Consider the following 16,752-nt stretch of genomic DNA (forward strand, 5'->3'; position numbering starts at 1 on the left):
GGTGAAAATGTGGGGGTTTAATACCAAAATAGAAGGATTTTTTTTTTGTTGTTCAAATTATCTTGTCAAAGTTTCAAAATGGCCCAGTAAAAAATTTATCAAATAGAGAAAAGTATATGGTTTGTTATGATTTTGTATATGTCTATTATTTATGTCATTTTAAAATGTCATTGTGACTATTTATTTTCTCTGTATTAATTGAATGACATTTGTTCTTTTTTTTAATAGAATGACATAAAAAATATTTTTTACCATCTTGAGTGGTATTTCTAATTTTTTTCCCTTATAAATATGGGTTCAACTGGATTTTGGTTTCAAACCATGTCACCAAATAGGGCTCAGAAATTTGAACTTTATAAGTGTTATATGTGAGAGGATAATATTTAAGGATAATAATCAAAACGACGTTCGTAATGAATTTAATTAAAATTTGAGATCTTTAATTAAAACATTACTAATACATGTCATTCTAAGATACATACCAATCAAACTTATTTTTTTAAGAGGGTGAAATCTATAATTAAATTTGTTAGAGGCCAATGACTGCACTCGGATGACTATATTGTTAGTATCGTGATAGTCGAGAAAATAAATGAAAAACAGAAAATAAAGATAGTAAGACACAAAGATTTATAGTGCTTCCCCTGATAACCCAGGGTAGTCCACTATAGGGTCTTCGATGGTTTCACTATGATTGTAGAAGATGAATACAATGAAGATCTTCGTAAATGTTGGGAGAATATGTGGAAAATACAACAAAATGTCTAGAAAACTGTTGGAAAGCTTCTAGAAAAATGTGAGAAAAGAGATGGCATGTATATGTATGCGTGTAGCCCCTATTGGTTGTGCAAGGGCTATAAATATAGGCCTTGATTGCTGGAAAAATGATTTAGAGCAAGTTTCCCCTTTGACTTTTAATTGAAGATTCTTTCCTTGGAGGGACATGGCTTAGGGAGCAAGCCTTGGTGTTTTTGACTTTCCCTTTTGCTTTTCTAGGCATGATCCCATGGTTTGGTGATGATTTAGTAATGGAATCAATCGATGATCTAGGAATGTTGATATCGCATCTTCTCAGCTCAAATAGTTGTTCGGGACGCCGAACCTGCTGACGGGTAGAGGAATATTTCTAGCAGCTGATTTCGTGATTCAGCCTCATTCTCCCAGATGTATGAGGATACGTGTATAATGAGAAACGAAGAAATAAATTTGACCTTAACAGTTTCAAAATTATTCCTTTTTAAAAGCTATGCCAACCGCTTAGAGCATCTCCAATACAATGCTATAATTAATGTGTCAATTGTAAATTTAATATTTGAGTGTAAAAAAACTATCTCTAATGCAATGCTATTTATTGTGCCAAATTTTTCATATGTATACTTTATGACAAATATCCTAACAAGTATAGCATATGACAAATTTGACATTTGATTGTTATTGGTTGAAATGCTTACGTTTTCATGTACTCATCAGAAATTTAACATTTTCTAATTATTTTAAATGTAAAAGTTTATTTTTACAACTTTCAAAACTTAATAATTATGAGAAAAAGTAAATTTAGCATTTCAAAAAACATTATGCATTTGAGCAAAAATGAAAATAGCATACCATATCACACTTTTTATGTTATATATATATATATATATTGGCATTAACATTTACAGTGGAGACAATCTTAGTCCCATCGTTCTCAATGTTTTGAACTAAAAATTTGAACAATGTGTTTCAAACTTTCCATGAAGTTTGAAGTGACAAGTTTCGAACTTATTTACCTAACGAGCTATTAATTTTAATTTAATATAAAAATTCCATATGGGTGTTGCGAATAACATGCAGCTAAACAACTTATATATTAATTAGAGGCCTGAGGCGTGATAACACAATTTTTTATACTTTATTGATCGGGAATTGAAAAGGAACAACCATAAGGATGCCATCGTTAAATGTAGTTTGCAAGGAAACCCATAAACACCCATGCCCTTATTAGATGAAAGTCGAAAACCGTAGTTAAAATTTCTTAATTTTTCTTTGACAACAAATTTGATGATGATTGTGGAACCATTCTTAAGGGTAATAATTAATAAGGGTATGTAAACATTTTTACAAACATGTTCTTAGTAGAGTTATCAATTGGGCCTGGCCGTCTACAGTGTTGGGTTCGGTATGGCCCAGTCCTGTACTGTTATGGGCTGGGCCGGCCCAGCCCAGCTCATCACGTGGGCTAGGGCTGGGCCTTAATTCTCCAGCCCGCGGCCCTGGCACAGCCCTGCCCAGCACGGCGCGGTCGGTAGCGTGCCTAATAGTCACACGCGACCGGGCACGTCACGGGCCTAACGGTCAGAAACGACTAGTCCGGCCCGGCCCGTGACATGCCCAACGGTAATAATCTGAAAATTTCACACCAAAACCTCTATAAACACCCCACATCCCTCACAATTAGTGCTGCAAATTCGGGCGGCGGGCATGCTCGGTGCCCAAAAATTTTTGGGCACGGCGGGCAGGTGCCTCTCGCCTCCCGACCATGGAATTTTCTGGCACCGGCTCAGGCAGCCCAAAAATATTCATCCCCCCCGATTGCTCGCCGCCATGGAGAAGTCGTTGCCCGCCGTTCGCCGAAATTTTTTTGAATTTTCTGGCATTACCCGAGTTGCCTGAATTTTTTTTACCGTTGCCTGAAGCCTGAAAAATACCTGAATTTTTTTGACCATATGCCCGAATTTTAAACCAAACGAATCTTTTTTGCCCGAACCCGACCCGAACCTGAATTTTGTCTGAAAATTCAAACCCAACGGTCAGATTTTTTACCGTTGCCCGAACAGCCCGAAAATTATACTAACCATTGGACCCGAATTTTGAGGGAAAAAAAAATTTTTCAACCGAAAAATTTTCCTATAAATACCCCCCCTCCCCCCAACCATTTTCCTCACCCAAAAACTCTCATTCTCTCTCAATTTCTCTTAATCTCTCTCAAATCTCTCTTAATCTCGCTTAAATCTCGCTCGATCTCCCTTAATCTCTTTCAAAGCACTCTCAATCTCTCTTATTTTTCATAATGGCTTCTTCTGGTTATGGTGGTGATATTCCCATTGATGCCTAATTCAACATCGAAGAAGGGCAATTTCCTAATGTTTTTTAAACGCATGAATAGTAAACTATGGAAAGAGTTACTGATGAAACTGTAAATCTGACCCCTGGTGGACATACTAGAGGTCGGGAACGTAATGGTGGTGGCACTGGTGGCCATGGAGGATAGGCAAGCGATAGTGCTAGTGCAAGTGTTGCAAGTTCTAAGAAGAAATGCAAGCGCACCTCAGCAGTTTGGGAGCACTTCAACACATTCGAGAAGGTTGACAATAACGGTAACATTAAATACATAGCTCAATGTAAATATTATGGTGAGAAATTACAAGGTAACACTATTCACGGCACTACACACTTAAGAAGACACTCTGAAAAGTGTCTTCAATAGCAAGGAGGCGGAGCTGATCTCCGCCAAATGCAATTATCATTTGACCGCCAAACCGGCGGGCTAAGCACGTGAAAATACGATCCGCAAGTTGATCGTATGAAAATGACACGATTAATGGCCACATTAGATCAACCACTAAGTTTTACTGAACAAAGAAATTGGCAGCGTTATATTAAAATTGTACATAATCCTAATGCACAATTTTTTTCTAGAACTACTCTTAGGAAAGATGCATTAAAATTATATAAACAAGAAAATGAAGCATTAATCAACCTTCTACACTCTACTAGCGGTTGCGTTGCGTTAACGACGGATATTTGGTCTGTCATTGCCAACAAGGATTATTTAGCTGTAACCGGACAATATTATAAAGGTTTTGATTTGGATAAGTGAATCTTAGGTTTCAAATGTGTTAGAGGATCACATACTGTCAATTTAATATAACACAATTTTATCTGTTATTGATGAATATAGTTTAAGAGATAGAATAATGGCCACAACATTAGATAATGCAACTGCGAATACTAAAGCAATAGAACTTTTTGAAAATGATTTAAGTTTATTCGGTAATAATGATATACCCGCAAGATAGAACTCCACTTATATAATGCTTGAATAATGCATCCCCTATAAAGATGCTATAACAAACTTTGTTAGTGCAAAATTAGGACCAGGATTTAGACGAAACTGATTGGTAAATTGCCGAACTCTTGTATAACTTTTTAGGCAGATTTCACGAAGTTACTTTAAAGCTTAATGAAACTTATTACCCAACGTCACCATTAGCGTTAGGAGAACTTTTAAGAATAGTTATTTTATTTAGTGAATTTAGGACACACGAGATTTTAAGAGTTCATATCACTTCTATAGAAAAGATGTTTAAAAAATATTGGTCTAAATTACCAATGTTGTATGGTTTCGGTATTATTTTTGACCCTAGATTAAAATTAGATGCTTTAGAAAGTGGATTAGAAAACTTAGGTGACTTTTTAGATATCGACACTTCTGACCAATTTCCTATTATAAAGGAAAAAATATTATATCTCTATAGCTATTATGAAAGTAGGGTTAGAAACACACATAGTGTAGAACAACCGCAACAACGAGACGACAATCCGCATTCATTCTTGAATGTTTTCAGGTTGAAGAGAAGAAGAAGAAGACGACGATGACGACTCAAGGTCAAGAAGAATCTGGGAGTAGATCTTCATCAAGAGGTGGCGGCAACAGCGGTGGCTTCAACGAGTTAATGACGTACCTGAGTAAGGGCTTAGATGTAGACAATAGTGATGAGTGAGGGCTTAGTTATAGACAGTAGTGAAATGTTTGATTTGGTTGAGTGGTGGAGGGCACGAGCATTAACTTGGTCGATCCTAACATGACTGGCAATGGATATTTTTTCGATCACGGTCTCCACTGTTGCAGCCGAACAAGCATTCAGTACAACCGGCCGAATACTTGAAGAACGGAGAAACGCATTACAGCAGTATATTGTTGAAGCTTTGGTGTGCATCAAGGATTGGGACCATTCCGACCAACGCTTACATGATACAATCTCACTGGCAAACTAAGAATGGATCGGCGAATTTAATAGATTAACTTTTAATTTTCAAGACGATCCTTCTGCTTCAAATTAAATTTTATTATTCTAATTTGTAAATATTTATTTACATTGTAATTTCTAATTTGTATAGTGTTATTGTAATCTTGTATAGACTTTATAAGTTCGTCAAATTTGTAATTCATCCCAAAATGATTGCACTCTTTTTCCCTTACCAAGTTTTTATCCTAATTGGGTTTTTCTTGGTAAGGTTTTTAACGAGGCAATCATGAATTACAAATTTAAAAATCAATGAAGAAATAATTTTTTTATATAGTTTGTGTGTTCATTTCAAATTTCAAATTGTAATATACACATTGTAAAAATACAAATACAACATAAAAATATAATATAAATTTTTTTTTGAAAATTCGGGCATCGGATAGCCCAACCGGACACGGGCAAGCACCCCCTGCCCGAAGCCCGTCCATGGGCAATTTTCAGGTCTGGTTGGGCATCCTGAATTTTTGGGCAGTTCGGGTTCGGTACTCTGGCAAAAATTCAGACTTTTCAGTGGTCACGAGCGGCCCGTCCAAAGTTTCAGCACTACTCACAATATTCTTCACATTTCTACATCTCTTTCAACTCTCAACTCCTCTTACTCTCATAACTCTATCTCTCATATTCTCTCTCAATTCCTAACTTTCTCTTATCTGTTTCATTTACAATTTTCAATCAAATTCTGCTACATCCCGAAAAACAAAGGTACTGACGTACCGTTTTTATTATTTTTTGAATAATATTTTATTTCTACTTAATGTTTGCTTAAATTGTTTATTGTTTATAAACCCTTTTGTTAACATTAATTTATGTTTTTTTACAAAAAAATGGCAAAAGGAAATTTTCCTGATTTCCCTGATTTTGGAGATCAACCATTTTTCGAGGATGAAATGTTGATGGACAACTCCAACCCCACTGATCCAGATAATGTTCTGACTGATAATCAATCAAAGCACAACAAGAATGTTGGAGAACGTGCTAGGGAAAAAAGACGGTGAACTGCTCCTACATGACAACGTTTCACTGAAGAGCTACAACCTAATCCAAAATCAAGTGAAGTTAAAATGTGTGTGGTATGTAAATATTGTAAAAAATACTTTTCTAACAAAAAATGTGGGGGTATTGGCCATCTTGATAGACATTGAAAATCATGTCTACCATTACACCAAGGTGGTAGTGTGGACCCCCACCAACAAACACTTTCACTCACATCAGAAGGTTTACAAAATTTTACATATGTTGCACAACGTGCTCGTGAGGCACTAGCTAAATTTTTAGCTAGTGCCGAATTACCTTTGTCTTTTGCAGATGATTAAGCATTTGAAGAATTTATTCAGACAACATTCTGTCCACAATTTAAACGTGTAAGTAGAAACATAATTAGAGCTTATTGTACTTCTAATTTTTAGGAGGGGTGTAATAAAATTAGTTATTTAAGCATCACGGTGCATTATGTTGATGGAAATTGGGTTTTACAAAAGTGAATAAATAGTTTTCATTTATGTTCATTTCCACATAATGTAAATGTTATTTTTTCAACTATAATGGAAATTTTTAATTTTTGTGGCATTGAAGATAAAGTTTTAACAATTACTTTTGATAATACATCAGCTAACACAACTGATATTAACATGCTTAAAGCAAATTTGAAACCACCTTTTGGTGGCAAATTTTTTCATCAACGTTGTGCATGTTATATAACAAAAATTAGAGAATCGTTATCTTTCATATCTAGTTCTGGAGCTCAGCTCTAAGAATTTTAAAAATATTGCAGAAACAGCCAGATGCGGCTAAGAAAGTTTCCAATAGATGTGAGACATAGGTTGAACTCCACCTACTTAATGTTGAAAACTGCAATTCTGTATCAACAGATCATCACTACATACGTGAACAGTAAGCATGGTGAGCATTTTAAGCATTTTATTTATGATGCATATTGGAAGATTGGTGAGTACTTTTTAAAATTTTTAGAAGTATTCTACAACGCTACCGAATTATTTTCTGGTGTTTATTATCCTACTGCACATCTAGCTTTGCATCATTTATTTAATATTTCAGAAACATTTACTTATTATTAGGATACTGATCTTTTTGCACCCATAGTTTTTGAAATGGAAGTTAAATTTAAAAGTTATTGGCAAGTTATCCTATTTTATATGCATTAGCAACAATTTTAGATCCTAGATGCAGATTAGATGAGACTGAATCTTTGTTGTCTGCTACAACAGATAATTTAGGTATTGATATGAAACTAACCATTGAGGATGCTAGGAAAATGTTAGAACACTTGTTTGCTTTGTATGAAAAAATATACGTAACAGGACAACAAGAACAAGTAACTTCAACGTCAAGGAATAGTTCGAGGCCTAAAGGTTCATCATGGAGCTTTTTGAGGAGGAAGGAGAAAGCATCGGAATCGTCATCAACACAGGAACCGTCTTTAGAACTAGTCAAATATTTTGAATCAAATTTTGTAATTGATGATGACAAACTGGGCATCTTATAGTGGTGGAAGAGCAAGACATATCATTTTCTAACACTGTCCATGATAGCACGTGATATTCGGATAACTCCAGTATCAACGGTAGCATCGGAGCAAGCATTTAGTGCAAGCAATCGAATTCTTGATGACAAGAGGAGCAGAATGTACCCAGATATCTAGGAAGGGCTATTGTGCGTGAAAGACTAGGAAGATGCCAGAAGACGAAAACAACACTATACAGATGATACACTTCAAGAATATTTTTCAAACTTAGACATAACAAAATCTTCTAGAAGCAATTTAGCCACAGTGTAATGTACTTATCCTTGTATACTGTACTCTTTTTTTCTTCGCTAAGATTTTGTCCCGATCTCCCTACAGGTTTTACTTGACAAGGTTTTTAACGAAACAGTCATTTATGTGTACTTATTGATATTATTTCAATCAATAAAATCACATCTTGTGAGGGCATGTGATATATTTTCTTTTTTTCATTAAATATGATAATAAATACGAAAAGGGTCAGGGCTAACCCGTGAAAAGCTTGGGCCCGGCCCTGGCCCTTATGGATAAGGGTCTGGGCCAAGGCTGGGCCTGAAGATCTTCCCTCAGGCCTGGGCCAGGGCGGGGCTTGAGGGTCTTCCCTCAGGCCCGGCCTAGGCCCGTGGTGGGCCTAGGGTTAGAAGGGTCGTGACGGCCCGATACTGCCGTTTTGACAACTCTAGTTCTTAGTATCTTGAAGTTGATTTTTGAGACGTAAAATGACCTTAGTACCTTATATTAATGAGGTTCTTTGTTTTATTTTATTTTATTGCCTTTTTTTTCAAAATCTTCATTTTATTTATAAAAAAAAGTTGCAAAAAGGGAAAAAATAGTTTAGCTAGAAATCGGAATAACTGATTAAATGAGAAAATATATACGTCCAATATCTGTTCTATTTGAAAAAAGGAACAAAAAGGTTAAAAAAAAGAAAAAAATTAAAGAAAATACGTATAAGAATGTTAAGGAACAAGCGAAGAATATCAAAATAACAATTTTTTAATATTCCATTTCAAAAAAAAAAAGTTGCGATATGAAAGAGTGGCAGAGTTGCAATAAAATGTAAAAATAATGGTGTATAACAATGCGTTACTTTTATGGGAAAGCGAAATAACACATGGCAAATTGAAAAGTGAGATAGTGACCCAAAAAAAAAGTGATCAAAATAGTGATTCTAATATTTCCTAATGATAAAATTACTCATATATTTATGTAGATAAAAATAAAATAAAATTTTCTAATAGGTCTAGCGTATCAAAATATTAAGGCCTCGTTTACTTTGTGAATTTGAGATTATCTTTTTGACAATTCTAGTTTTTAGTATCTTGAAATTAATTTTTGAGACGTAAAATGACTTTAGTACTTTACATTAATGAGGTTCTTTGTTTTATTTTATTTTATTACTTTTTTTTCAAAATCTTCATTTTATTTATAAAAAAAAAGTTGCAAAAAGGGCAAAAAAAATAGTTTAACTAGAAATCGGAATAACTGATTAAATGAGAAAATATATACGTCCAATATTTGTTCTATTGGAAAAAAGGAACAAAAGGGTTAAAAAAAGAAAAAAATTAAAGAAAATACGTATAAGAATGTTAAGGAACAAGCGAAGAATATCAAAATAACAATTTTTTAATATTCCATTTCAAAAAAAAAGTTGCGAGATGAAAGAGTGGCAGAGTTGCAATAAAATGTAAAAATAATGGTGTATAACAATGCGTTACTTTTATGGGAAAGCGAAATAACACATGGCAAATTGAAAAGTGAGATAGTGACCAAAAAAAAAAAAAAGTGATCAAAATAGTGATTCTAATATTTTTTAATGATAAAATTACTCATATATTTATGTAGATAAAAATAAAAGGAGATTCTTGATAAGTCTAGTGTACTGGAATGTTAAATTTTTTTAACTATTAAATTGATATAACGGATAAAAAAATTTAACTTATCAATATATTAATGTACTGAAAAAAAATCTTTAATTATCAACGTTTCAAGACAAAGAAAAAAAAAACCTAAAAGCATCAAGTTTTAACAAAATACCACGTGCAGTTCTCCTCGTATTTTTTAAATGTGAAAAGCATTCCTTAATTTGTCAAAACAGTTTAAAAACAACGTGTTGATCAGTCGAATTACTGAAGGAAACTTTTGCAATTCTCGTCAATAAACATTTTTAAAGGGAAATTGTTTTAAGGTTGTAACACGAATCAAACGGGCTTGATGGAACCCCACATAAGAAGCCATTGTCAACGATTTGTAGCATCAAACTTGAGGAAGACAAGCTTGTTGTTAGAGACGTCAAGGAGTTTTAGAGCTAAACAATGAGAATTTTTCAAAAAAAAATTGTGGAGTTTTTTTCAAAATAGTCCACTAAAAGGGTTTTTTTTTTTTAATGACTATGTGGAAAAACTATGGAAACAGCGTACATGCATATTCAGTTCATTGAATTTAATGGATATGTGGACATATGATTTTCTTGATTTATTATTCTCTTATGTGAAAAAAATAAGAAAAACACACTTTAGGAGGGGAGTAAAAATTTTAATCGGGTGAATTAGACATAAACTATTTAGGAGTACACATGAGAAAATAGTATTTAAGAGGACTGAAAAACAATATATTTAAGTAGAATCATAACTGAGAAAAAGTATTACATTAAGACAACTGAGAAAAAATAATATCCACGAGGTTCAATTTCTTTTAAGAAAAAAGTATTTTAGAAGACTGAAAAACAATATATTTAAGTAGAACATAATTGTGAAGAGTATTACACTAAGACAACCAGGAAAAAATAATATCCACAAGGTTCATATTTTTTTTTTAAGAAAATGCTATTTTAGATAAACACAAGAAAGTATGGGCATATTTAAGAAAACTTACTTTAATGAAGAAAAATAGAAAAGTTATTTGTGAACAATAATTCCAAAAGGTAACTCGGAGAAGAAGTATTGTAATGAAAAATATTTAAACCTATAAATTTTTTTTATGACAAAGAAGGGATCAAAATGCATGTTTTGGTCCAAATTCCATAAGCGATAAGAATCATTATAGAATATAGTTAAAAAGGAAAACAAAATTTTAGTGGAACAAATTAGAAAGGAAATTATTTATGAAATATATGTGAAATAATATTTAAGAGGGTTATAATTAAGGGTGATCAAATTGAATAACGTAGATTAAGAGTCAATCCGCAACCCGATGTGCTATTATAGTTTAAAAAGTTTTCAATCAATGACCAATCCGTAAGATCCCAATCCAATCCAATCTAATATGAAAATAATGAATTCCACGAATTGAATTATGCGGATTCGCAGATTGACTTACTTTTGGACCTTGAATCTTGTAGTCCTTTTCTTTTTGATATTCTCATAAAACTAATAACAAAATTAAACACAAACATAACATAGCAAAAAATAGTTCCACAAAATTCAATTCATCACAACACAAAATCTAACATAAAATTCTTAAGACTAAATTCAAAGCCTGGATTGAATCTACCGTATAAGACTAAGTCATCTCCATACAATATAATTAAATACATATATGTATGTGTATCATATAATTGAAAAAAAAATCCGTTATAAATGTTATTTAAAAATATAAAGAAAATGCATATATTATAAGGTATTTTATATATTTACTTCCTGCATTTGTATGGTTTTTGTAACTTATCATCTGAACTTTTAATTTTAATAAGTTACCCCTCAACTTATAACATTGCTATAATATGTCTCATTTTGACAATGATTGTATTAAATTAGTATTGAAAAATCACGTTCGACGAAAAATACCAACATCCCAATTCAAATTTAAAAAAATCTTTCAATTTTTTTAACTTTTAATCTCTTAAATCTAATAAAAAAATTTGAGCAATTTAGTAAAATGGGGCACATTGAAACAATTTTACTAGTTCAGAGAGTTAATTGTCAAAATTAAAAGTTTAGGGGGCAATTTGCTAACCTACGACAAGTTTGAGGGTAATTATGCTAAAAACCTTTTAATATATATAGTTCGTATTAGCGGATTATACGGATTGAGAAATGCTCAATCTGTAATCCAATCTGTAACGCGAATCAAGAAAATCTCAATTAGTTACTAATATAAAATTCTTTCAATCTAATCAAAGATTGGATTATGCGGATTTGACGGATTGACGGATTCGATGAATAACCCTAGTTATAAGAAAAAATATATTTAAGTAGAGACACATTTGAGAAGATGTGATATTAGTAAAGCAATTAGAAAAAAAAATATTTTATGAGGGTCACATTTAGGAAAAGAATATTGAGTAAGCTCATATTTGAGAAAAACTAATTAAACGAAGATAAATTATAGTAGTTTTATTTATGTGATAAACAGTTGTTGAGAGTAACACCGAGAAAAAAATATATGTAAATATAGCGATAAGAAAAAATATTTCAAGAAACACATAAAAGTAATTAAACTGCAAAACAACCTTAATAAAAAGAAAAAAAGTGGTGATATATTTAAAATAAATTATTTTAGTAAGTGCAAAGCGAGGAAAAATAGTAGTTCAAGAAAACAAATCGTAAACAAAATTAACTGTATAGGAACTTTGGAAAAAAATAAGAAAAAAAAAAGATAAAAAGAAATTAGGAAATGGTTTTTTTAAGAAAAAAGGGAAAAAAAAAAACACAAAGATGATGCCCATGTGTCAAAAAGAATGAGAAATCTCCGCATAATGCCACATGTTGAGAGGAGGGAAAAATCTTTTGACTCTTTTATATATGTTATAAAAATTAAAAATGAGAGTTACGTTCGAAAAGTATGGAACTATTATTCAAAATTATTTTTAATTTACATAATTTTTTATGAGAAAAAATATTGTAACAAATCACGAATTATGGTATGAATCTACTAACCAAATGCACACTAAAAGATTAGAGAGAAAGTATTTAAGTATGGAGAAACTTGAAGAAATTAATATAGTTGGGGCATATCAAAGAAAAGTTATACTCGTGGTAGGCTTGAAGTTTAAGCGCAAAGCCCAATTTTGTAATGAATTTTTTTATCTAATTGAATTTAACTTTTTAACTTTTTAAGGAGAAAAACATACTAATGCCTCCGAAGAACTAGCCTTTTGATTCATTCCCCCTATATTAAAGCTTTTGATTTATGCTCTTTATATGGATTGGTCAAAGGTTAACAATATATGTTAACGAGAAATCTTAATAAATAATTTTTACGGTCTTAATTTTTATCTTTTATTTTTATTCATATTTTTTTATTTAAATAATTATATTAACAAAATGATACTAATTAAGAATAAATAGTAAAAATTTAGACTCATATATTTTTAAAGGTAAATTTAGTAAATTTTTAATATATGTATTATTAAAATTACTTCACCCATCAAAAAAGTAATCCATAAGATTACAATAGTAATCTAGCACATGTTGCCTAAAGGAAGTATCTAATTACTGGCATTATCACTAATCATCTATATCTTGACAAATATTTCTTAAAAATGCATGGGTTATAATTTTTATTCTTTACTTTTTATTCATAACTTTTTTAGTCAAATAATTACAGTAATAAAATTGTATTTATCAAGAGTAAAAGGTAAAGGTCTAGACTCATGCACTTTTAAGAGTAAATTTTTCATTTTTTTCCAACGACATTAGTCACTAAACAGTAATCTAGTGGATTACTTTTTGTAATAAACTAGATTATTTTGTACTATCAAGAAAAAAATATTTCAACACTTTTGGTCTCGACGCCGATCGACGGCATTACTTTCTATCCTTTACTAGTTTATTTTTTATTTTCATACAAAAAAGGCAAAGTCAACAATTGCTAATTGCCAATAAGTATTATGGTTGATTCTCTTTCTAGAACAACTTATGGTTGCCAATAAGTTTTTTTTTTTGTTTTTGTTTTTGTTTTTAACAAATATCATTGTAAGTTAATCAGAATAATAAACAAATAAAAACTCACCAAGGACAACACTATCGAAAAAATCACCACTAGAATAAAAAAATCAACATAAAATCTCTAAAACAACGATGTTTATTTTTTCCAAAGAAATTGACACTTCTATTAGGATCTGTTTAGTAGGGGTGATTAGAAGGTGGAAGGAAGGATGGAGGGGAAGCTTCTTGCTTGTTTGGTAGGGTGGATTGGTGGGAGGAGTGGATTCTTGGGTGTGTTTGGTTGGGTAGAAAGGAATGGAATAGAATGGAATGGAATTGTAGTTTGATGTTTGGTTTGAATTTTCAATTCGAGTTGAGATGTGATATTTTTTTAGAGCTTTTCACTGTAGCAGAAAAAGTTAGATGTGACATTTTCTGAGAGTTTTTTTACTGTAAAAACTTAAAACTGAAAACTCGAATCGGTGAAATGAACGAGGCTTTAGATTTCGTTCATTTCACCGATTTGAGTTTTCAATTTTAAGTTTTTACAGTAAAAAGCTTTTAAAAAATTTCACATCTAACTTTTTCTGCTACAGTGAAAAGCTTTTAGAAAATGTCACATCTCAGCTCGACTTGAAAACTCAAATCTGCGAAGTAAACGAGACTTTAGTGTTTTTTTTTTTGGTGAAAATCAAACTACATGGCAAAAACATATGAGAGTATAGTTTAAATATAGAAAGTTTTTAGAAATATTTTAGATATAATACATAATATATATATAGTTTTTTCCATGGTAATTTTTTTATGATTCGGTTTATTTTGAGATCTTTACATTTTTAATCACTTACTAATGTTTGACATTAATAACACTTGTGATCTTATGTTATAAGGGTTTTTTTTTCAACATAACCAAAAGTGTGACTATCTTCAATGGAAGCACACATGATCAAATTTTCTATGTAAGCAAGAACATGTGCAAAAAATAAGGGAGCTTCCACAGTGAGATTCTTTAAAAATATTTATTGGTAAAACATTCTATTTTGACTGTTGGATTAAATTTTTAATGATCAGATTTACGTAAGCCCGTATTAAATATTTACAGCGTGTCGCACAAAATTGCTTCCTCTATAGATTTGACCATTAGAAAAGTAATCCAACAATCAAAACATGGTGTTCTACTGATAGATTTTTTAGCGGGTCTCACTATAGAAAAAGTTAAAAAAATAAAACCACATAAAGTATTTCTAGAAAAAAAAAAAGCACACTTTACTCTTAGAAAAAGGAAAAGATGAACATTTTGAATTTTATCATAGAAAAATAGGGATTCTTTATGGTGAAACCCCAATAAGTGCTCCACCGGTAGAGTACTGTTTTTTTTTTTACCGTTAGATTCCTTTTTTAACTGTTAGATCTGTAGCAAGAGCAGTTATATGTAGCGTGCTGTGAATTTTTAATACGGACCTGCACAGATCTGACTGTTAAAAAAATTAATCCAACAGTTAAAAAAGTAATACTCTACTTATTCGGTTCCACCATAATAAATCCCAGAAAAATAATACAATTTAGTTGTAAGGATTTTTTTTTTTAAAAAAAGAAACTTAAAAGGAGTATAACAAGTAGAATAAAAATGGTTTAAAAATGTGTGTGTAAAAAATAAAATATGTGGTAATTTTAGTTGTAAGAACTTTTTAAAAATTTTAAGAAGGGTGTAACTATAACAAATACAATAGGAAAAGTTTAAAAATGTGTGTGAAAAGTATAATGAGGGTCTCAATAAATCCACCTAAAATATAATAACATTTTTTTTTTGAAAATTATAAATTGATCTTGTTCTTTCACAACTTAAAATTTTGTTTAAATAATTTATTTAACAAAAATTTAAATTTAAATTTTATTTTTTTATTACAGTATTTTTTATTATAAAAATATTAATCATTCTTCTCATATTGTTTTTACTAATTACCACTGCTGAAACTTTAGGCGGCGGGCAGGGCCCTCTCACCGCTCGACCACGGTTTTTTTCGGGCACGAGCTTGGGTAGCCCGAAAATATAATCCCCGACAGCCTGCCGCCATGGAGAAGTCGTCCCCCGCTGTTCGTCAGAATTTTTTTGAATTTTCTGGCAATACCCGAAGTTGCTCGATTTTTACCTGAAATTTTTTGACCGTTGCCCGAAAAATGCCCGAATTTTAAATAAAAACGGGTCTTTTTGCCCGAACCTGAATTTTGCCCAAAAATTTGAACCCAACGATCGGATTTTTTATCGTTGCCCGACCTGCCCAATTTTTGCCCGAATTGCCCAAAAATATAGTAGCTGTTGGACCCGAATTTTTGGGGAAAATTTTTTTTTTTTCAACCCAAAATTTTTTCTATAAATACCCCCCCTCCCCCCAACCACTTTAAAGATTTACGTCTTAAATATCAAAATATAATGAGAAAACAAAAACTCTCATTCTCTCTCAATTTCTCTTAATCTCTCTCAAATCTCTCTTAATCTCTCTCAAATCTCTCTTAATCTCGCTTAAATCTCTCTTGAATCTCGATCTCTCTTAAGCTCTCTCAATCTCTCTTATTTTTCATATTGGCTTCTTTTGGTTATGGTGGTGATATTCCCATTGATGCCCAATTCAACATCGAAGAAGGGCAATTTTCTAATGTTTTTCAAATGCAGGAATCGCAAACTATGGAAAGAGTTACTGATGAAACTGCAAATCTGACCCCTGGTGGACGTACTAAAGGTCGGGGACGTAATGGTGGTGGCACAAGTGGCCGTGGAGGAGAGGCAAGCGGTAGTGCTAGTGCAAGTGTTGCAAGTTCTAAGAAGAAATGCAAGCGCACCTCAGCAGTTTGGGAGCACTTCAACACATTCGAGAAGGTTGACAATAACGGTAACATTAAATACATAGCTCAATGTAAATATTGTGGTGAGAAATTATAAGGTAACACTATTCACGGCACTACACACTTAAGAAGACACTCTGAAAAGTGTCTTCAAAAGCAAGGAGGCGGAGCTGATCTCCACCAAACGCAATTATCGTTTGACCGCCAAACCGACGGTCTAAGCACATGTAAATACGATCCGCAAGTTGATCGTATGGAAATGACACGATTAATAGCCACATTAGATCAACCACTAAGTTTTACTGAACAAAGAAATTGGCAACGTTAGATTAAAATTGTACATAATCCTAATGCACAATTTTTTTCTAGAACTACTCTTAGGAAAGATGCATTAAAATTATATAAACAAGAAAAGGAAGCATTAATCAACCTTCTACACTCTACTAGCGGTTGC

The sequence above is a fragment of the Morus notabilis genome, unplaced genomic scaffold (genome assembly GCF_000414095.1).
Source record: "Morus notabilis unplaced genomic scaffold, ASM41409v2 Scaffold651, whole genome shotgun sequence".
Lineage (NCBI taxonomy): Eukaryota > Viridiplantae > Streptophyta > Magnoliopsida > Rosales > Moraceae > Morus > Morus notabilis.